This window comes from Pezoporus wallicus, unplaced genomic scaffold (genome assembly GCF_028554395.1).
Source record: "Pezoporus wallicus isolate ANWC-B61680 ecotype Strahan unplaced genomic scaffold, APGP_CSIRO_Pwel_v1 contig_6484, whole genome shotgun sequence".
Taxonomy (NCBI): Eukaryota; Metazoa; Chordata; class Aves; order Psittaciformes; family Psittacidae; genus Pezoporus; species Pezoporus wallicus.
In genome coordinates this window covers 807,131-831,654 of record NW_026638903.1, presented here as the reverse complement: position 1 = coordinate 831,654, position 24,524 = coordinate 807,131, and positions in this window count along the sequence as shown.

Sequence of the window (24,524 nt, the reverse complement as noted above, 5' to 3'; positions counted from 1 at the left end):
TGGAAATTTCCCCTGTGTCTGTATCTGTAGAAGAGCTCTGGAAGTTTTACATCACTGACAAGAAAGAATTCCAAAGAAATCTTGCAGTACTTGTAGATTCATGAGCAAAGAACTTTGCAAACTAAGGCAAGCATGTGAAGTTTGCACTTAGCAGTATCTGAAAGAATACATAGCAGAATGCAAAACAAGAACAGTCGTTTCAAAAAAAAAGAAACTTTGAAAAGGTCAGCATGTGTGCTTAACAAATGGCACTGTCAAGGGCATGTTTATGGGAGCTCTGACCTAAGAAAATAGAATTTTTGTAGAGAATGGAAAATCTGGTCATTTTTGGTCTGTGGGGTATGATGGCTGGTAGTCTGACATTAAAAAAAATAATTTGAAATTACATCCTGAAAAAGATCTTTCATATTTCTGTGAAATGGTATACTTTTGATCCTACTCTGACTAGGATTTTGGGTGTTGTGTGAGAACCCTAATGGTATTTCTTAATTCCTTATTTCTGACTAGGTGATCTCACTTCTAGGCTTCAGTGTTTAACGGTGTTAAACAGATATCTTTTTCCCACAATCTTATTTGAGTTTCCTCAAGGTGATATTAGAGTCTGTATGGTTTGGTTTTTTTCATGCAACAAGATAATTCAAGAAATACTCTTGTGAGCCAGGCTAATGGTCCATCTATCCTGGTGCTTATCCTGCGGCAGTGGCAGCAGGGCATGTATTTTTAAGGAGAGCAAGCACATGGGCCTCTGCTTCCTGTGGTCCATTTCGCTTATGCTCCCTAGGCATCCATCATTTTTGGATTTCTGATGTTAGAGGGGATATCCCCACCTGTACCTTTCAGTATCTGTTTATGGACCTTCTGTACATGAATTTGTCCTTGAGCCTGAATTCTGTCGAAGTTAATCCTTTTGGTATTGTGGTTCAGGGATTGAAGTTAGGTGCTTTCATTTCTGAGTTTTGGTTTCTGAGCACCAAGTAGGATGGAAAGTATTCATAATGATTTCAGCTATAGCAAATGACATGGGTTTGAATTGTTCATATTTGTGTGTTCAGTAATCTTCCAAATATTCTGTAATTAGTATTTAGTTTGAATAGAAACTTTCCCCAGTTATCCCCTGTCTTAAGGAATTTTGTCCAAACACACCAGATGAAGAACTGTTCAGATGCTTGTATGTAAACAGGAGTGGTGAGATGTGAAGAAAACCTTCATGAGTATATATTAGCCAAAACCAAAGGTCCCAAGATATTCAGTCCAACCTGTTACTTGCTTCAAAACCTCTGGGATAAACCTATTTATTTGTACCAGTACTTCCATCACAAAACAATGAAACAATGGTATAGTGGTAACACTTTCTCCATTGTATAGGTCATATTTGGAGGATTTAAGGTAAATTCTTAATATTCAGAAGTAGTCAATTTTAAGTATTAATCCACTGTGAGACCATACTGCATTGATTAATCTATGGAGATGAGGGAGGGTATTGACTTCCTTCTGATTTTAAGTGTGCTACCTTTAGTTACTGTGGGTTTTAAAGATGTGCTAGATGAGCCATTTTCAATATGCAGTTCAAAAGTATTGTCAATTTGGAATAATCTGGGGAAAACTTCACAACTTGGGAGAGTGTGAGAAATCAAAACAGGATGGAAGTCTGAAAACAGAGTTTTATCTGTGATTATGATTACTTCTGGTATTATCTGATATCTCGTGATTTTTAAAAAAGAAACGGAGCTGGTTATATTAATAAATGACAAAATAAGCTGGTCAGTCCCGCAGAAGTATTTGTTTAGATGTGGTCAGTGAAGAGTATTTTTAGGGCAAAACAGATTTCATCCAGTCAGAATCTCTAAAAATAGATCAGATGAATCATGCTTTAAGGTGTCTCTCTAATGGTAAAAAGGGCCTGGGGTAACTAAGTCAGCGGTGCTGCTTAAAACTAAGATGAATTTCCTCCAAAATGATTGAGACACCAGTTTCATGTGTCTGTAATTGAGGTTTTTGCCATTTTAAAATGTATCAATTTAGACCTTTCAGCTGATTTCTAAACATCAAAGGAGTAGTTTTCTGGAGAAGCCTTCTAATAAGGTGACCAGGTTTTGGTTTCCCACTCACGTCTAACTGTTTGCAAGGTGGAAAATGACACATTTATGAAAGGGAATGTGAAACACGGTTGCCTCTGTTTGCAGGAGCCGGGACTCGATATGCCACCACTTTGATCCTCGAACGGGATATGTATGCATGAGTGCACTTATTGAAGTGACAGTAATTATGCTGTAGATATGCCTATATTATCAATGTGAATATGTTGTGGTGCTTTTTTAAACTTGTAATTAATACTAATTGAGCTCACAGAAACTGAAGGCTTCCTCATTTAAAACTCCTGTGCATTTGCTGAATGTAACAACAGTTTATTAACTTATCCTACTTCTTGAAAAACTCCAAGTTAATTAAAGGCAGTATGTGTGATCTGTTGATAACAGCTCAGAGGATTTCTTACTGCATAAACTAAACATCTTTTGCCAGAATAATGTTTCTGCTACATGCTTTTTCATTTGGTACTATATTTATTGTACTAAAAATGTGATTATGGAGTAATACTTTTCCTAATAAATTCTACTAAACACGACTTGCATTTGCTGTGAAGATGTTAGTACAGACTTGTAGATTTGGGGCATAAATTCAAGTTATACATTTTCTAGCAATCTACAAAATGCAGAAATCAGTTTCAGGTGCTAAAATTTAGTCTAAAGAATGGAATTTGTTGCCACTTTATAAAAATAATGATATCAATAAAATTATTACTTTATTTGCATACATAGGTCAGCACACAATTGAATGTGGAGGCAGCAAGAGAGTGGCCCCAGTTTGCAAAGTGCTGAAAGGCTGTGGGGCCTGCAAAAAAGAAGATGGCAGGGGGGTAAAGCAGTTCACCTCCCCTGTAGCCTGTTTCCTGCCTGTGCCCACTGCAGCACTTGGAAAAGGAAGATCTGGGGGCAGGGACCATGCTGGTCCCCTGTTTGGATAGGCTGAGTCCAGTGAGCAAGGGCTCAGGCGCACTGCCCTCTGGTACCAGCTTATTTTGTTGTTGAAGCTGCCAGTATAAGTCCTGTAACTTTGTTAACTAGGTGAAGTTCATTAAGCCTTGGGAAAAAAAAAAAAAAAATCCTCCTTTTTTTGTCTGTACATTTCGTAATTATGGCATATAGCATTATGTCTTTTTTTGAAATGGGGTGAATTTTAATATAACCAAGTGAAACGCAGAGATTCATCTGGCTCATTGTGGGTGTCCTGTGTCCTTGTTCTGATGTGCTGTGTCTCTTCCAGGTGTACAGCTGCCTTTCTGTTTTGCTGCAGAACTTTTTTTGCCTCTTCACAAGATGCAGGTAAGCCCTGAGACCATTACCCAAAGTTTTGGGTGTCAGGTCACCATGACCAACCTCTGTCACACAGTACCGTGCGCAGTTCTGCAGCTCTCTGTCCCATGGTGTCTTTCTTGGGACAGTTAGCAGACCCTGCCTCTGGATATGAAATGGTTCCCAAGGAATGCAGTCATGGTGCTTATTCCCACAGCGCAGGGGTGCTGGATGTGTGGAGCTGGCCATGGGGGGCAACTAGGACAGCCCCCCCCCCCCCCCCCCCAGCACTGGGCATGGCCAGGTGGGTTTTCCTCAGGCAGCAAGGCCCAGCAGAGCCCTGCTGTGAGGGAGACAGGGCCAGTCCCACTGTGGTGGCTGGCACCCACAGCCACAGCCCCACTGGGATGAAAACTTCCACATAAGTTTCTAAGGAAGGTTAAATTGAAACCCTCTACCTTGTGGGAAGGCTGGGATCACCTTGGCGTTATTTGAACTATTTTTCCTTATCAAGAGGACTGACTATTTCACACTTTCATGAAGAGTGATAGGGTTTCAAATCAGAATGTGCTATTGGAACATATAGTTTAAACTCTAAATTTTGGATTGTGTGCTGTTAGTCTCTTGTATTTTATCTTTGAGGCAGGAAAAGATTTATCTTTTACTTAATCCGCTATTTATCTTCGTAGCAAGAGTGATTAATTCTTGAAACAGTCAAAAATTGTACCTTTTACCTGATTTAAATTAGATTAGCTTCAGCTTTGAGCCATTGTTTTCTGCTGTCACTTATTAATGGTAGTTGTTTTCCTATAATCACTGTTACATTTTTGTTCATGTCAGCAAAACCAGATCAGGTATCTCTTTCACTGTAATATGTTCTCCAATACTGAGTTTCTGCTGCTCTTCCTTCACCTCTATTTGTCCCACATCCTTTTCAAAATATACAGGAATTTCTAAACATGACTGTAGGATTACCACTGACACTGCAGCTGGAGGAAAAATCAGTTGTCTAACTTCTGCTTTACTGGTACTTTGAATGTTGCAGGATTGTGCTAAACTCTTTTATGCTGGGACCCTATTTTGAATGGTGGATCCCTGTGCTTACCCTGACTGCTTCAACAATGACTCATTTAGTTTGTCTTTCTGAACTAAGGATGGGTTTTGAGCATGTGGTTATTCACACAGGTTTGCATTCTCTGTTTAGAGCCATACTGGCTAGGTTCACACTAAAAATTCCTTGTTGCCTTTACTTTTCCTCTTCCTTCAGATATTACAAATAACTTTTGTGTTGGATTCTGCTCATGCTTCCAGCTGATGTGAATGTGTGATCTCGGAAGAATATCTGAGATTGCACATAATGAAAAGGTCTTTTGTATTATACATCTAGAGATTTTTTTCAGTTCAAATGACACTGATTTGGGATAACAGGCATCTAGTACACATCCATGTAAATTTTGGTTTATGCGGTGGAACTGATTATGAAAAGTGAAATACTCAGGAATATTAGCCCTAAGTGTGAAGGACAAGTATGGCTTGCTGCTTGATGCTGAAATAATAGAAAGCAGTCATATAATCATATTCTTGAAAAGCAGCAATCTGACTGGAGCAGTTAATAGAGGCCTAGCATTTCTATGACATAGATTGCGCTTCAGTGCGATGGCACTCCTTAAGCCAGGCTTGGTGGCAACACTCTGGCCTTCCTTTACCTTCCTCCTCTTTCTTTCCAAAGGCGTTGCAATCATAATTTCTTTTCCTCCTGCTTACATTTCCTCCTTTTACCATGAATCTTTTGTTACATCTTGGTTCCTTCATTTCTTTTTTTTTCTTTCATGTGTTTAAGATCAGTTTCTTTTTTGCTGTTCTTGTTTTCTCTCAAACTTCTGTTTGTCCATAAAATACAGGTTGTTTTGGTTTTTTTTTGGTTTTGCTTTTTCTTTCTTTTTGCTGTCTTTTCTTTCCATCACTGTACTTATTCTTTTGTATATCTGGATAAAATTTTGCTCTGCTTTGCCTTTCTACCTAAAAACTAAAAGTCATGAAACTAAAAAGGATCTGAATCTGTGCTTGTAGGGTAGTGGAAAGCAGCTGTCCAAACAGACTGTGTATTTGGTCATAAATTTATCAAAAGATGAATGTATTTTATTAATAAGAATGTGCATTTTTGATACTATCTTTGCAGTTGGCTTAGAGCTGACTATAAACCCACTTGATCTTTCTGAATACCAATATTAGTAGAATAGGAGTGAAGTCCTATTTTTATAATGTATAACATTTTCTTCTGGAAAATTTCTTTCAAAATTAAGGAGCAGTTAAAGAAATAAAAGGTGAACAATAATATTTTGGCTGGAATCTATGGATGAGTCGCTCCTAAAGCTGGATATCCTACAGAGCAGTCCCCATCCACCAGATTACATTATTTTTACAGTGCCTGGACTATGCTGACAAAAGCTTTCCTACTCTTACCAATAGAAGCAATTGTTAACTCCCACATTAAAAGCAATCTACGTAATATAAAAAGTGCTTCCTGCAAGATTTTTACTGTAGATGATACCCTTAATTTTTCATAAGTGTGCATATTGTATATTTTTGTCAAATATTTATGCACAAGATGTTTTTTTTCCCTTCTTTGGAGTCCTTTAGTAATTTTAATTATTATCATACATTGTAAAACTTTATTATGCAATTTAAAGTTACCCAGTAATTTCTGTTTGGGAATTATACCTGGAAAAAAACAATGAGTGGAAGTAACACCCATATTTCTCAAATTTTGCAAAATTACAGAATACTGAAAAAGTAACAGTATGGGGTAGTAAATTTTAAAAAAACTCTTTTAGGATACACTGATCAAAGTTGTGCTGAGCTGTTAGTAGTAAATCTTATCCTTCAATTTGTCATTAAATAGAAGGAAACTGGAATATTTCTCCATGTTGAAAAATCAGCATTTCCCTCTTACAGAAAACTTAAAATATGAATAATGCCTTTGTTTGCTGTACATGTGGCAGCCAATCTCGTTCATATTAAGTTGAAGTTACTGCCATCTGGTGGGGAAAATAGTATTGTGTCGCTGCAGTTGGAAGCAATTCTAGCAGGGCTGCTTTATATGTGTGCGAATATTGTGTGTGCCGCTATGTGCGTGCAAATATACACCTGTATAGAGATAGATATAGAAATGTGGGGTATTTTAAAAGATTTGGGAAACATTCAGTGATGCAGAATGGCCTTTTGAATCAGGGATTAGTCAAGGGTATAAACATACGTGAAAGAAAATAAGGAAAACGAAGGAAGTAGAGATTATGGATGTTCAAGCTGTATGCTGTGGTACTGCCAGTGCATCCACGCTTCTGGCCTGGACTAACATATTTAATCATGTACGTACAAAACTTGCCCAAGGAATATTTCTTTGTACTTGGCACAGCTGGAGATTTTACATTTTGTGTAACACTTCCTGTGTTAGAGATGACCGCTAATTATTGCGGCAATAACATCTTTGCTAGCTATGCCTTTGTGCTCCACTTTTTCCTTAGATTTCCTCTCTGATGCAGCAAGTTTGCTCCCTCTAGAATCTAGACATATGCTTGTGTTAACTACCATCTGATTCTTGAAGGATCAGCCCAGAAGTAATGGATTTGTAAGAGTAGTGCATCAGGGGATTCTGTGGAGCATCTTACACATATGAGATTAATTAGGTTGTTTTCTCAAGGAGCTCTTATGCTAGATATAGTAGTGCAGTGAATGATAGGCAAAGTGGTAATAGAAGAAGAGATTCAGTTGTGAGAGACAGTGCCAGGTACACATCATTAATAATAAATTGCTTGGTAACCATATGAGAATAATACTTAGCCTCTGATGGCAGCTCAGGGAGCGAGTGCTGCGGCTGGCTGAGATAAAGCTGTTAGGGGCATACATGGCTTCAGTGTTGCTCAGGCTTGACTGTCTCCAGGCCCTCAGTGGTGTACGGTTAATGATGAACACTAGGCACAGGACCTGAGTGGAGTTGAGGCCCCTGGGCTCTGAGTCCTGCTAATTTCAGGTCATTGAGGTAGCTCACTTCAGGCCCTTGTAAACATCATGCTTTATGCTGAGCTGGGCATGCAGAAGCCAGTGGCAGAGTACAATTAGATTCCTCTTTAGAGGGAAAACGCAGTATTTTCATACTGTACTTTCTCCCAACAGGTATTATTCTAGTGACATTCTCCATAGTCTTTTTTTTTGGGGGGGGGGGGAAGGCAGAATAAAAATTTTTCTTCTGTGAAAATCTTGCTTTGGTGGGCTTTCTAATGATGTAGACTACAGCAGCATTTTGTTTCTTTGACTGTCTACTGGCCTCAACAGTGATATCTTGAGGAGGCCTACTGAGTGCTCGTCTGGTTGCATGTTACAGTATTGTATACTAGCTAATTTGAGTACCGGGCGCTCACTTGGTTGATAAGTTTTGGTGTTCTGCTTCCTACATAGGTGAATTTTCATTCCTGTCCTGTACAGAGAAGTTTATGAGATTCTTGCTTTACACATTTACAAAGTGCTTGGTCAAGTCTGGTTTATGTGGAAGCCATGTTCTTCTTCTTGTCATAATCATGAAAACTTTGTTTTCAAAACAGGTAAAAAGGCCCTACAATTTTGTGAATTCCTTCATCCTTGAATCTAATTAAGCAAAACACCTAGCAATACTGACTGTACATCTCTTAGACATTACTGAATACCCATTTCTCATCTCTCACAATTCTTGTTTATTTTGTTTAAAATTCCTTTTCACTGGGTTGGTTTTTGCTGCCTGTTGTAGTTTTTTATTTGCATTTTGTCTTTTTCCTTTTTCTAAACTCTCTAGGAGTCAGAATCCTACCCAGAAAACACCCATCAAAAGGAAAACTATTGACCTTGTAATCTTGTCATTCTGCTTTTAAGACTACATTGCACATGCAGGTGCCTGATTTCTTCGTAGGTTTTAGAGGAAGTACTTTTTCATGACTTTGACTTTGTAATTGTCTAATTGTTTTTCAAGGAGGCAGGCGCTTTTCTCACGGTAAGACTCTTACTGGAAAGGTTTAACAGTAAGAGAGCTGGGTGGTACATGACAATGTATAAAGGAAGTGCTTCAAACTCAAGACCACAGCTTGAACCATAAAGTGCAAAGAGCTCTCTCTGGTTCAGTCTAGTTTGCACAAGACAGAAAAGTGGAACAGCTTTCAGATGGAAAATAGTCCCTGGTTCCCTCTTCCATCCTTCAACTATCAATATCAAGTTTATTTTATGGTGTATGACAGAAGTACCTAAGTTGATTAGCTCTTGATTGCAAAAACTGTCTGCTTTTCCTTTTCATGACTGCAGATAAAAGACCGGCAGTTAACCATTCTTTGAAATCCTAGTGGCACTGAGATGCAAGCTTTCTGAAATAGCTTTTTCTTCTTGTCTGTCCATGTGTCTTTTTTTTCCCCTTTTTCCCCCACACACATAGCTCCACATATTTATTTAGACCCCTCTGGGATTAATAAGCAATTTGATGGCTAGAAGGTAATTGCTCCTTATGCTTAGGACATCTGAATGGTAGGAGAAGCTTTTGTAATGAAAGATAATGCAAGGTTAGAAGTATGTATCTTCTGAACCCAAAATGACCGTCTTCTAGGCAGTCTGTTGAGATAGAGTTTAATGTTATATGATATCAATTATACATTAGCATATGAAATGCATTGAAGTCTCTCAAATTTCATCTCTTTAATCAAAATTGATTATAGACGTGTCCTTATTCAATAAGAAGTTGATGCAGAAATGAATGAGTTCAGGTCTTTGACTTCATGTTGCAGGAAATCAGAACATAAGACAATACTGATCCCATCTAGCTTTGAAAACCTAGGAGGATACAGATGTGCCTCTCCAGGAACATGTGATTTTTGAATCTCCATCCTTGGAAGTGTTAAGGACTTGACTAGATAAGTTGTTGAGGAACCTGCTTTTAAACCCGCTTTGAGAGGTGATTGGATTAGATGACTTCTAGACATCCATTCCAGGCTCATTTATTCTGTGATTCCACAATATGCAATCTAGGCTTCTAAACACAAGATGTTCCCAAAGAATAGAGAATTCAGTACAAGATCCTACTTCCCTTGAAGGTGATGAGTGGCTGAAGCTACTTAAAACAAAAAAATTGCCTTAATTTTGAAGTAGAAAATTTTCTTTATAAAGCTTGTCTCCTCAGGCTTTCTATAAACTGTTTGGGGTGGTGGGAGCCATGTCCTATGGAAATGCAAGGTCAAGACACAATTCTTTTGCATAGCTTTGTCTGACACAAACATAGAACTATGTGTATGCATTTATTAAACTGATAAAAGAAACCTTATCAAAACATTGTATTTTACACTTAATTTCTCCCTTAGGGGATGGGGAAATGAGCGCACTAGGACAGACACTGCTACTAGCTCTTAGTGAATTACTGAGGAGACTTTGATAACTTGGTGCTAGAGGCAGCAATAACTATACTTCTAATAGAATACTAAATATTTTTAAAGGTACTTTATTTGCTTTTTGAAGAAAAAATAATTTAAATGTTTTATAACTGTCAGCCTGCCAGTGCTTCATCTTAAAATCCTGTGTGTTAGCAATCTGTAAAGTACAAATTCTTGTACTGTCAGCTCTGATTTAGAGGGAACACCCTTTCTCTGGAGGAGAAAAGTAATTTAGTCTAGTACAGTAAGCAATTTTGGCTGCTCTTGAACAAATATCTCAAGTAAAACAAACTTTTATGAACTTCATGCCATTCTTATTGTTGTATGCTAAGGGAACTTCAAAACTCATTTTACTCAGAACTGTTGGTTAGCTGAATTCAAGGACCGTTTTGTAAGTTGACATCATGTTTGCTACAAATGTTGCTAGATTACAGTTTGGGAAAAATCAGTTTCAATAATGTGCCACCACATTGATATTCCTTTTCCTGTTATCTTGTCCTTTGTTTTAGAGAGGAATGCACAACTGATCCACAAAATACCTGACCTACTGTATCTTCGAATTTAGCCATAGAATCATAGAATGCCTGATAATAAGCAAAAAAATGCCAATGAACTGTGTAGTGCTTAATTTATGTATGACATAATTTGATCAGCTACAATAAGGTATCTTTTGCAGGGAGTAGCCAAGAAAGACAACTGAGCTACAGTTATCATTCAGTATTTTGTTTTCATTCTGCTTTTCAAATAATCATTTCACATATGCAGAGCCAGTTTGGGTCCATGCTTTTATACCTTGGATCTCTGTGCTGTATTAATGTGGCTGTAACAATTATAAAACCAGCTTAAGTCTATAAACAGACTAGCTGCTTTAATGCTGCACAGAGCTCTAACTTGTATGAACTCAAAAGGCTCCATGCAGACCTAACTTGAATGTGCCTACATCACTTTTCCTGGATGAGGAACAGAAAATGTATGCAGAGGCAAGTCCAACAGGTATTATCAACTGGGACTCTATGTCAACTGTCCCAAACCCACAGTGAATCTGTTTGCAGTTGCTATCACTTCCTCCTGCTCCATTTCCAAAAGGTTTTATTAGTTCATGCGTAGCAAACATGCAAACAATGAGAGGCAGAATTGGGCTGAAGTAGGTAAACTTCAAGAGATCAGACTTCCCTGCAATGCTTTTTCTCTGCTCTCCCCAAACAGCAAAAGAGGGCTCAGTAACTTGAGTACAACACTGAACCCACTTATGATGGCTAGCCCTTCAGGAAGCAAAGGCTCAAAGCAGCACTGTGCTTTGGTGGATGCAGAGCTTTGCTGTGTCACAGCAAAGATGTGGCGCTACATCTTGGTCTTGGCATTCTCTTTAAAACAACCTGTATTACTATTACTTCCCCACATTTCCCCTTCCTCCTCTCCCTCTCCAGCCTCCCAATCCCCCCAGTTTCTTGGGAATCCAGGCTCCTGTTCCCTTGGACAACAGAACTGATGAACTGATGTAAGGAGGTAACTGAGTGGCTATAGTAATGCAGCATGATAATATAATCTCTGTTTTTAATACCTACTATTGTTAAAGGGTTGGCTTTAATTTTGCTTCATTTTTTATTTTGTATCTTAAATCTAGCATGGTCTTTATGCTTCATATCAGTATTTCATTTATGTACTGCTTTAAAATTGCTGAATAGAAGACAGAGTATTGCTTATAATATCTTTTATGCAGTTTATATTATGGCAGGGTCTGTATATTTTTCTGGGCTCTTGATTCGCTTCAGATTACCTAACTGCTTAGTGCTGTTCAGAATGAGAATTGCCTTGATGAACATCTGAAATATGAAAGTTTTACTTTCCCTTATGTTTTGTATTGTTTTATTAGGGAGTTTTTAAATCTTCTGCCCCCTTGTTGGAGCAAATCTCTAAGTTCTTTGGAGCAGAGTTTAAAAAAAATCAAAGGGAGTTAGAAACCTTGTTTGGAGTGTGTGTGATGTGTTGGATCCATAGCTGCATGTGTATCTGGTCATGAGGGGGGCTGGGAGTGGGAAAAGGAGCTGGATGCAGCACATCTCTGTTGTTTGAATCATTCCTATACTCATATCCCAGGAAGAAACTGATCTGTGTTTTGAACAGGTGACTGGTGCCCTGGAGAGCTGGGTCCTGTTGCTGTGCCTGCCACTCTGCTCAGGTCATATATATACTGTTTATACATACTCCTCCTTAGATGAACCCCTGTCACTTGTTCCTTATTTCAAGAGTACTTTGGGAAGGTACTTGTGGCTTCCAGTGCAGCACCTGGAAACTGTCACAACTCCAGCAAAAGACAAGATGGAAAGTGTGTTCTGAATGTATAGAAACAGATGCTCTGAAAAATATCAGTCCCTAAGAAGTTTGTTTTGGGTACCCAGAATAAATGGACCTTGATAATTTTCTGCCCATGAAACTGGAACAGTGCTAGTGGCACTTTTCCACACACTGGTCTCATGTGTAGTGTTCCTTTAGCTGAATTGATGAAGGTTTGTGGAGTGCTTGGATAGTATAGTATTTTCCAAAGAAATAGCCTTTCAGAAATTACTAATGTCATGTTAAATTGCAGGTGGTCTAAAAAATACTTTCATTAAAGGGTAAAATATTGAGTAATGAGACCGAAAGATGTGCTGAAAGGCTACAATGGCTGTTGTCCTTTCTGAGCATTGACCAATGTCTGTTTGGATTATAAATTATGAATTTTCATATAAAGACTGTTTTTAATGAGAAAATAAACCACAACTTACTGTTCAGGATTTCTTTTCTTCTTGTTGTTTTTAATGTGCTTTCATAATAAAATATATGTATATATTAAATACATATTAACATGTGTACATCAGAAATAACCCTCACATTTTGAAACTGCTTTGATGTTACAAAGTTGAGCACCAGAAGATAGCCTATAAATACGTGCATACAGACATCTGGAAATTAATATGTAATATATTTTTAAGGGTTTTTTTTTGGATATATTAAATGTTTCCATGCACAGTGATATTTCTTCTCAGGGGTACTATATTAGCATTCAAACTTGGATGCACTTTCTAAATGTTCTGTGTATATAAATATTGTTCCAAGATTTTTTTGAGCCAGTGGCTTTGATCAACTTCACTAAGCAGGCTTCATTTTGAGATTCTTTTTGGAAAAATTATGGTTTTATATGATGTCAGAGAAAAACTTGGGAGGAAACAAGTTTGCTTGTTGTTTTTCTAGAGCTTTCAGGTCTCCCAGGAAGGAGAAAGGTTTTAAAGGTGAAACTGGTTTTTAAACCTTTTTAAAACCTTTTCTTAAACCTTTTTAAAAAAGTTTTAAACCTTTTAAAACTGAAAGGTTTGGTCTTTAAAATGTTTAAATCTTTAGTGTTGTGGCTTAATTCAGCTCAGCATAGTTGTAGTGCAATTGATGTCAGTAGAATAGCATAATGAAAGGCATTATTAATTTAAAATTAAAGCGGTGTTTTCAAAGTCAACATGATAATGCATATAAATAAGCTGTATCATCAGTGTACTATTAAATCTCTACAAATAAATGCCTCATCACTTTAAATTTTGTGTTATGCCTTATCCACTGATATGTATAAAAGATGATATTGCCTTGTTTAAGAATGATCCATGTACTCATTATTGACATGCATTCCAACTTTTTAAAACCAAGTTGAAGACTGTCACATAGAGTAGGTCATGAATTAAAACAAAGAACCATTAACAGAGTTGGACATTAGGTGGAAAAATTAGGTTGAAAATTTTATAACCAAAGTAAGGTGAAAATTGCTAACTGGCTGTGTAACTGATGTACCAAAGTATGTGAATGTTTCCCTCCTTCATTTCATTCAAAAAGTCATAGTGCAGAAACAACAGGACATTTTGATTATTTGTCTGATTTTGCTGAAGAGCTGTTTTCATGGAAGACAGCTGAATTTGCGAATCTGAAAGCATACAGGCTAAAATGTAATCTAAATAAGAATTAAATGTAGATAGAAGAGGACATATAGCTGACCATGGGTTAGTGTTATAAGCGGTGCAATCACCAGTTGGCACAGCTATTCTCACATTTTTTGTAGTGATGGTAAACAAAAAATGAAGAAAAAACAGCCACTTTGCTGAGAGAGCCTGTAGTGGGAGGCTGAGAAAGTGATAACAGATGAAAACATCACTTCTAAACTTGTTACTCCCAGCATGATGGGAAGCATGAAAGGTAACACTGTAATGCTTGTTCCAAAGTGTCCTGATGCAGACTGTCGGGATAGACCATGCTGGAGATCCACCTCAGTGAGACCTTACCCTAGGGGCTGACCAGGGAGCTAAAAAGAAGAGCTTGCAATAGGAATTATATCTCTTCAGCGAAAAGTTGGATGGATTTGGGCATATAGGTTTGTCATGAACGTCTTGACATAATTGAGAAGTGATATTTTGGGAGCATGGAGAGAAGCATTTGATTGAGGATGTAGGTGGGAAAGTCCATACATATGGCTGATGAAATAAAGAGTAGCCTGCCTATGAAGACACAAGGGAATTCTGAAGTCCTATCAGTGAAGGTCAGATGTTAAAGGTTTGAGAAAGATTGAAAAGCATTTTATAGAAGGGACTTCTGTGAGACAAAGTCTTAATGTTTTAGCCATTCCCAGTTTGATTTGATGGCCAGATGTTCATAGAGAGATAACAGAAAAGTAGTATGGGTTTAATTTGGATAAAAGAAATGCAACTTCTAAACGATCAACTAGAATGGTGGATGGCATGAGTATGTGAGTTGTGAGCTGACTGTCTCCATGTATACTCTACAGAGATGAAGTGTTTTGTATGTTTGCTTTTTTACTGATGTGAGTGACATCTAGTTCATTTTTGATTGATCTGCTTGGAAGCAGGTGAAGTTTGAGAGACATCTAATAAAAAATGGATTCATCAATACTATAAGTTAAGAAGTGGTTACACTGACTAAAAAACACATCCTCTCCTTAATGTTAGGAAGACTAGACAAGACGATTGGAGTAAAACTCTCCTTGAAGAGTAGCTGCTATTACAAAAGAAATTCTGAATAACTGCTAATGATAAAAGATATGAGATAGTTTGTTTTTAAGCCTTATGGTATTTTTCCATTTTGCTTTGTCATCATCTTTAATCAGAGCTGTTGGGGAATGTTGTAGACAATGAAATGTGGGTCAGTGCTCAGTGGCAGGATGTTGAAGGAAGAACAGAGCAGGTGAGTATCAATCTGATTTACAAGTCATTTTGTGTTTTCATGTAGATAGTCAGTCCTTGTCAGAATGGGAAAATTGCCTGGTACTGACATTTATTCAACCCTTTCAAATGAAGTACAAAAGACTGCTGTTTTTTTTTCCAGGCAATGTTAGTATAAATGTTAGAGAAGAATTGCTGTCTATTTTCAGCAAAACTAATTTTCCAGATCTGAGCTTTGTTGGCTTCAGTTATTGGAAGTGCATACCAAATAACCACAAAAAGCACAAGAATTCAATGTTTTATAAGAAATCAGTATTCATTTAAATGCATTTGTTTTCATTTAACTATATTTGAAAAATTTGAGGCTAAGCCTGATAGACCAGTACCGAACTTTGAATCTTATTCATTTTTCTTAAGCATACCTAAGGTATATATAAACAATTGGGCTCACTTCCCTCCCTCCCCGCCCCTTTTCCCCTTTCTCCCCACTCAGTAATGATGGCAAAATGGTCCTGACAAGAATGGGAAGATTACTTTGTTCCTTGTTATTGCTTGACTATCCAGTTAATTCTCAAAATCTAACCAAGTGTGATATTTCACTATAGCAATACAAATAACTGTCCCAGCAGCTTCATTGATGTTGTGTTCCTTACATTTAAACAGATTTTCAGTACACTACCTTAGAAATAACTGAAGTTAATTTATGCACATATCTGTGACTGCTCAGAAAGTCATTGAGGTAGTTAAGGCTATGAATTTCTATTATAGCCTCTGTTTGGTTTGCCAAGATCTGCTTAAAGCAGTGGGCAGTGCCAGCCAGGATACACTCTGAACTCAGTAATTTCAGGGATGTTTGCTCTCTAATGGAAGTAGTATAAAGACCGTGTTGAAGAGACAGTACAAACTGTAAAGAGTCAATGTCAGATGTCAATTGTACATAAAAATTTTATTTTTTTTTAATTTGTCATTTTACTTTTCTGTGATATTATGCCCAATTTAGTGGAGTCTCATCCTAGAGACCAGTCTTGACATTGGTTATTGCAGGAGTCAGCCAGCTGCAGTAACCTGAAGTTAGAAAAAGGCTCTTGGCCGTTCTGTGTGTGGGCACTGACATAAATGCAGAGACTGAGTAGCAGATGTATTCTGGATCACTGCATTTTGTGAATATTGTAATGTTCCAGTTTTAGTTTTCATCTGTTCCCTGTCCTTTGTCTCCTCAACTTCTTTCATATGCGTAGATGACAATGTCCAGAGGGACTTAGGAAACATGTCAGATCTTTGAACTCATTATCTGTTGTGTACAAGATGGTCATCTGAAGCTGAGTGTATAAAATCTTTGAGGATACAGTGTTTAAAAAGCATAGGTAGGAAGAGTGCTGAAGAGGCAGAACTAAAATAGAAAATAGGATACTTAATTCAAACACAGTGAAAACTTGAAACAGTAATAATGACAATCATGGGAAAACTGCTGTTTAGAAATGAATAACATCAGCCTGAATAAGCAGAATCTTCATGAGACTAGGGAAAGACAAAAAGCCTTTTTTCCTAATTTTTTAAGTCCTTGGTAAATAATTGATGTGATACAGCAAGATGAAGTCACCCAGATCACTTGGTGACTGCCAAGAGCATTCTTGAGGAAAAAGGTGCGCCTGAGATAGAAATTCATGGCATGGGGGAAAGAAGAAACAGGGCATCAACTGTTGATATAAATATTTTTAAAGGCTTCTCAGACCATTCTAGCAGTGGCTCTGTGCTCTATCTTCCAGACTTTCAGCGCAGGCTGGGGGCTGCCTATTTTGCATTACTTAAGTTATTCGTGGATTTCTTCCCCCCTCTATTTACAGTAATATATAGGACAGAATTACTAGTCCCATTTTATCAATGTACAGAAAATTCAGTGAAAGAGAGAGACCAAGGCCAGGATCTTCAAAAGTACCTAATTTCCATCAGAAGACTTTTTGGTACCTTGCTGTTTTTGTGAATGTGGCCCAGGAGTCAGTTCATAGCCAATAAAGAGATCTGGAATGGGGGATTCAATCTATCTCTGCCATTTCAAGGCTGGTACCCTAACCTTTAAGACCTTTTTTCATGTTTTTGTTGATCATATTTTTGTATGTGTTGATCATAAATTCTTCCTACAAAATTTGTTTTATAGTGTTGTCATTGGTGTGCTGTAATTGTAGCCATTAGATTTGGCATTTTTTTTCTAGATGGTTTCCGATAACATGTATAGTAGAACTTTTTGCCTAAAGAATTAATTCAAGAATATGTCCAGACATGAATATAGGAAAAATTCCAAATAGAGAGAATCAGTTTTTCAAAAGCAGACTCTGACCTTTTCATATTCCCAATCATTATCCACCCCCAATTAATTATTTTTTCACAAGACAGTGTACAGTTGTTCATGATGAAATAGGTGAAACTACCTGATCTTTCCATAAAATGTGGTATAATGTAGACAGCTTTTTTATTCTTTTGGGGAATAAAGATCAACTTTGCCACACCTTTATTGTTTGTGCAAAACACATTGTTAAACTGTTAGATGAACACCGGTATCCACTTTAAATTCAGCATGAGGCCTTTTGCAATAGTGATACCTCAGTATTTCCCAGGGTGATTTCTCCTGAAGTGTGATCATTATGGATAATAGTGATAATTATGAAATTTGTTACATTTGAAACACTAACTTGTTGTACATAATGGTTATTAAAATATACTCTCGTAGTACACATGAATTGTAAGGATGAGTGACATAACACACCTAATAGCTATTTAGTTGCATTACTTAAGAAGAGATGGAATTATCTGAAAAGGGATTGCAGAATTATAGTTTTCTTTTTTCATAAAGTTTGTTTCCTAGAGCAACAGCAGAACTACTACAGTTGTATTGATGCCATACTACATTCCAGTTACTCTGTCCTTAATGAGGAGAGAAGGAAGAATTGAGGTAATGTGATGAGAATTGCTGTACAGCAGATACTAATAACTTCTGAGGTCTTTATCTAACACTTTTATCTTTGTTTTCCAGCCCAAAGCTTGCATAGCAATCTCTGGTATGCAGTGTTTCAACCAGATATCTGAACTGCAAGCCTTCATCCAAACATTTCAGTGCAGAGCCAAAACCAGGTGCAATTAGATCAAATGCATACTTTTAATTAAAATGTGCATTTATGAAAGCATACAGCACAATCTGTATTAAGTGTACATACTTTACCATGCAGATTTACCATCTATAATAAAATGTTATACAATGACTGTATGCCTACACTGTGCAGTAGCTAGATAGTCTTTTGCTTTTAGATGTGTGCATTTGGTATCTAATGTAAGAAAATGTCTCCTCAAGACAAATATGCCACTGTTTGCCTTTTGAAAAATACTTATTGAAGTCATGAAATGGTACAGAGAATGTTTTCCCAGCACAAATAAATTCATTATTACATAACTTCTATGGCTTCAAAAATCAAGCAAGCTGTTCTGTTCTATACCGGGATTTTGAACCTGCCAACTCTGACAGCTTCACATAATCATTTAACTGTTGTTTGGTGGTATTACAGCAAACCTCCCTGCTTAGTTTACTTTAACCTTGTCCTCCAGGTGAGACGCAGCTCTTCCTCTTCAAAGGTGTATCTGTCAGAAATTAATATGAGTCAGATTGTCTAAACTCCAATAGAATGAGTAAAATATGTCTTTTTTTCTAAAAGTGAAAAGTAGGTAAGATTTTTGAGATTATGAAGAAAGACCATTTTAGACTCTTCTGTGTAAAGATTTGTGAGGTTTTGTTTTGTCAGTATAACACAAAAAATATTACTGAAAGGAGAAAAAAATCATCAGCCAAAAGTTGGGGGATTTAGTTGAGTTTTTTGTTTGTTTTCAGTTTTAAGCTGACCAGGCTCTTCCCACATGGGTGTGCCTCTAACTCCCTTCCAAATAAAACACAGAAGTATAAAATGAGTATGCAAACAATAGCAGTAAAGGGCATCTTATTTATGCCTTCTTGCTTTTTACTCATGAGAATCCTTAAGTGTGGCCTTCAAAAATTCTCTGAAAAAGAAATGTGCTTAGATGCACAGCCTGCTTTCTCAAGTAATAGGTGTTAATTACAGTTTTAAATGTAATCATTTAACAGTAGAACACTGGTTGCTAATCTGCCTTGAAGATGTCATCTTTGGAAGGAGGCTGATTAGAGCCATATTTTATCCCATCAGTTTGTTCCCCCAATTCTGAGCAAAAAAATGTAAATTGTAATTCACTCTGCTTCTAAGAGGTTTTGATCTCTAAACATTTTCCTATACCCCAAACAAAGGTCCTTTAAATCCTGTTCCTCACCCTCACCAGTGACTATATTGCCTATCCTATAATTACAGTTTTAATAAAAATAATTATCTCATAATAATTATAGGAATAAAAATAAGACCCCTTCCAAGCCATATAGCTCTGAACACATCTTACAGATTCTTAAGTGTAAAACTCACCCATGACATTTGTAATAAACTTTAGGAGTATAAATGTAACCATAATTACTTTTTTCATACTCTCGATGTTAGCTGCAATTGGTTGTAGTGTTTCCACTGTATATATAACGTGTATGTATTTGCAGGCATACCTACATAACTGTAGGTGTGAATTACTGTTGTTTGGGGTTTTTCCTCTTCAACTGTGATATGATCAGGTTGTATAATACTGAAGAACAGCAGTGAGAAACAGAAACCTTAGAAAATGTTGAGGATCATGTAGCAGTATGGGCAAGATTTACTTCCTTACTGTGACCACAGTGATTTCCCAATCTGATATACAAGTGGAATTCTGGAAGACTGTTGTACAGTTGCCACTAGTTAAGAATAAAATTACTCAAGATGCCGAATAGTCTCAAATATTATTCTAAACCTTTCAAATGGTATAGCACTAGCCACAGCATGCTGGCAGGAGAAGGTGAATGTGCATTATATTATTTCAACTTTTTAACAGAAAGAGCCTGGAGCTGACAAAACAGATTGGTGTTTTTTAATGAAAGTGAATACAGTTAATCTGTGTATACTTTCATTGACAGGGTTCTGCGCTTAGGAGTACAGCACAGATGGTATAAGCAATGAATACTTATGTCTGACTGTAATTGATCCTATCAACAATGACATACCTTTAGCTGGGTTGTATCACTTTACGTCACATATGGTTAATTAAATAAGAAGGGCCCAAATACACTAAGGAGATTTTTGTGTTTATACTTAGGAAAACAGTCTAGACAGGTGTTAATGTAAATTAAGTTAGTACTTGTCAAAGGTGAAATTCTCCATATGTAGCCCTGCTGCAGTCTCCAAATAAATATAGTTTGGCTATGTCTACATTAGTAAGTAGTAAGGAGCAATAGGACCTGGCCTGCAGAGTGAAACAGTTGGTCCTGAGGATCCCACTTCACCACCATGGTGATCAGTGGGATCAGGGAGGTTGCATTAGACTGGCTCTGTCTGGTTGCATGAACTGAATGCTGAGAAGCAACTGGAGGGCACTTCTAGGTACAGTTTTCAAGGGCATCATTTGATTTAGGTTTGCCTCTTGTATTTAATACCTTGCTGTGTATCTTGGGGAGTTACTTTTTTTTTTATCCATAAAGTAAAGCTTGCTCTTCATTTCCAACATCCTTCAACCTCAGTTACAAGAGGTTTGCTTGCTTAGATAATCCCTCCTAGCATGCTTCCTGATTACCTATCAGTCATTAACTGTCTTTCACTGTGTGTTGATGTCTATCCCATGATGGTGTAGTAGAATATCAAGTAGTAGTGCTTGTTACATGACTGCTGAACTACATAATCTTCTTGCCTAATGGTCCTTCCAAACCAAGGATTCCTACAAGGATTCTTTTCTTTTTGAAAAAAGGAAAACTATTCAGTTCCTTTCAGACCTCACATGTTACCATTCCAAAAAGAGGAAAGTTTAATGCCACCCAGTCCTTCTCTTTAACAACAAGGAGGGGGTTCTTGTTTTCTTTTTGTTTTTTTTTTTTTCCTGGTGGGGAGCATTTTTTATTTTTTCTGGTAGGTTCCTCCTGCTTTCAGAGCAAAATCTTGTTTCTGTCTCCCTTTATTGTTAGCCAAATTTTATGTTCTGAAGGGGATCTCTGTTTCACCTTATGTGATTTTTGTCAGCTTCTTCCACTTGAAAACACTGCAGCTGCTTGAAAGCTTTAATTCTGCACTGCTGAAACACATACTTTGTGGATGTCACACTAAACTTTCCCATCCATTCCAGGTGGCTGTCTAATTTCCACGTTTTAATTAGCATCATCAGTTTTGAAAGCAGAAATGTTGATGTCATTCTTAGCTGTGATAACCATTAGCCTGCTGCCAGCATTTGACTGGTCCAATATTTCTTTGAATGTTATCAACTTTATAAATTGATATGAAAAAGGTGTGCTAAAATTTTACTAACACTTTGAATTTAACAGTCTGCTTATTTGTAAGGTAAAAGCATACATAGTTTCTTGGTATGAAACTGGTTAGGATTGCATTCAGTTTTTAAATATATAATATCAAAAGCAATATAACTTAGGACACGCAAGACTATTGTGTTACATAGGATCTTGTGTACACTAGACAACATCAAACAGTAACAGAATAAAAACCCCAAGTCCTCCTGCACTTTAAGAAACTCACATTCAGTCATTATGGTAATTAATCTTGTCATGGAAGGTTTTTTCCAAGATAATTTATTTTTTAAACTAATTTAATATGTTGAAAATTGGTTGGATGTGTATTTCTCCTTCACTTAAAGGCTAGTTTAAACATCACAGAACATTAGTGCATACTTTAGAAATAAAAGACACCCAACAAATGGAAAATTAGTTTGTAGATAGAACAACAAAGACACAAGGAATAAGTTTTACGTTTTGTATTAGAAGATCACTATTGTGTAATATATTTTGTTGTTCCTGAGTGACAAATTTACTCTCCATGTGTATTTTATCAGATAGCACAAAGAAATTAAGAGAATGTTAGCATTTGAAACCAAGCATCACTGATCCCAACTGTACGAGATTTTCTTCACAGTGTTTATGAAGATACAAATGGTAAAATCCTCTGCAAAAGAACAGTCTGGAACAAGAGCAGCAGCTTCTAAGGAAAAAGTAAAGTCTGGGGAGATCATTAACGAGTAGGAAAAAAACAACAAGCATATTTTTCTGTTAAGCATATATTATGATTTGTTTAATGCAATTTGTTGCTTGTGTTTCTTTGTCTCAAGTTAGAAAGAAGGAAAAATCTGGAAATTAAATAAATTTAAAAAGAAAGAAAGAGGTAAATGAAGCAGTCTGGCAAATCTCATCTGTTAAAGATGTAGTTGATCTGAAATTTACAAAATCATTAATATTGCTTTATCATATATTCTGGTTTTACCCATTCTGTTCCAGTAAAGATAAAAATATTCTCCCATCATTGTATGTATGTGTTAATAAGTAGATAACTGATAGAAAGCCAGGAGATTTTTACATATTTTCATGAAATTGCATGTGCAGTTCGCATTTATATATTTTTGTATAAAAAAAAAATCTCACCTAATTATTAAGGGATTCACATTGACCAAAGACCAGGTAAAGAAAAGAAACAAGTAAATAGAAGCAACATTAACAAGAAATATCTAAATCAGATCTTTACATTTGAAGTTATTGCTCCATCAATTCTGTCTAGAAAAGAGTGAAACTGATTGCATGTGGAAATCTAAACAGTTTGCTTAAGTATGAAATATTAATTGCTTAGCAGGCCAGAAGAAGGGCCTCCAAAGCTAAAATCACAGTTGCAAGCATCTTATCCTTAGTCCACCAACAAATATTTTTTAAGATCATTGTACAGTCAATATAAATGGAAATAAAAACAAAAAACCCCAAACCAAAGCCCCCAAACACAAAAAATCTTCGATTAACAGTAACTGGTTAGGTTAAAATAAGGCTTTCTCAGACTTCTAATGTGACATTTTGGCATTTTTAGGAAAATTTTTTTTTTTTTTGGAAAAATTTATACCTTAATTCTTAGGCTTCTCATTCATAAGCTTCTTTACCACCCCAGCGTATCTTCACCTTGAGTCATTGTCCCATGCTTACATTTCCCACCTTGTTGCTGTATATATCATGGCACCTTTTTGCCCTACCTGCACATTTTACTCTCTGCATCACTCCCTTCCTTTAATTCCCTTCCATTAAGAATTTTACTCCTGTGCAGCAAGAACCTACAATCTCTTCTTTGAAATGCTTCTAAATTCACAGTCCTCACAAACCCACATAATGTTATTGCAAATATTGAGCTGACATTTACTGCAATGTTTGGCATGTTTGTTGTTTTGTGTGTTTTTTTTTTCAAACAGTGAACTAACAAAGTTTGGCCTATAGCAATGAAAAAGGACTTCTACAGAAATGAATACTGGGGTAGATGATTCTTGAGAAATTATAAAGCCCTCCTCTGCCAGCTGCTTTCTTCTTTGAGAAGTAGTTTGAGAAGGAGCTGGTTTGTGGAATCTGGCAGAAAAAAAGTAGTACATAAAACATATACTGTTGAGTAAATAACTAAGTTTGCAGCCTAAGCATTTTTTGTTTGGTAGGAAGAGAAGTAAATTCTGCTAAAGATAGTATTTCAGTCAGATGTGATTCTTAATCTATAAGTTTACTTAAAATAACTTCTTTTTAAACTTCTTTTCAGACTACTATAATCTCATGTCCTTTTTTTAAATATCAAAATGAAGACTTCTTTCAGTATAGGAAAGAGCACAGTAATGCTGCATTTGGAAACTGGATTTACAGTAATCTCTTTTTGATCCTTATTTTCTCCATATTTGCCCCCCAGTCCCAGTTATAGTAAACTGTTTATCATTAGGTATAAAATAAAACAGTGTTTATGGCTTAAATATAAATTTAAGTGAGCTAAACCATCAATAAAAGTTTAGAAATTTACACTCAAATACATTAGGGTTTACATAAAACCTGAAAAATGTCTTTTCAAGATAATGTTGGAAGAACAGTACCAGAAATGTTAGGTATTGTTATCCTTATATCATTGAATCTTTTTTGATAAAACTATCAGAGAATTATTTTTTAAATTTATTTTAATGTTGATGCTTTTTATGCAGAGTGAGGTTGGTGTAGAAAGGACAAGACATGCTTTTTTTCAAAGCTTTTTGAAATTCATAAGACATCTAATTTTAAAACTCAAGTACAATTGAACCATTGAGACTTCTCCATATGAATTTTGTGACTCAGAAAAGCAATGAGAAACCAAAACATTGCATCTGTTTGGGATTCTGCATTTAATAGACTTTCTGTTTCAGCTTCTGTTATGAAGCCTATTAGTAGAAGCTTAAGAACTTGATTGAAAAATGTTGCTTTGGGTGAAAAACTAACATAAACCCTCTAGAGCTCAGAATTAAGTTGCCTTTTCCCCCAAAATTTTGAAAAAGAAAATGTTGTGGGCATTAATTCTGCATTAGCTCAGGATGTCTTTTAGTGTTTCTGTAACTGAAAATATATTTATGAATATTGATTTCTTTTGTTTGTTTTACGACTTGAAGGA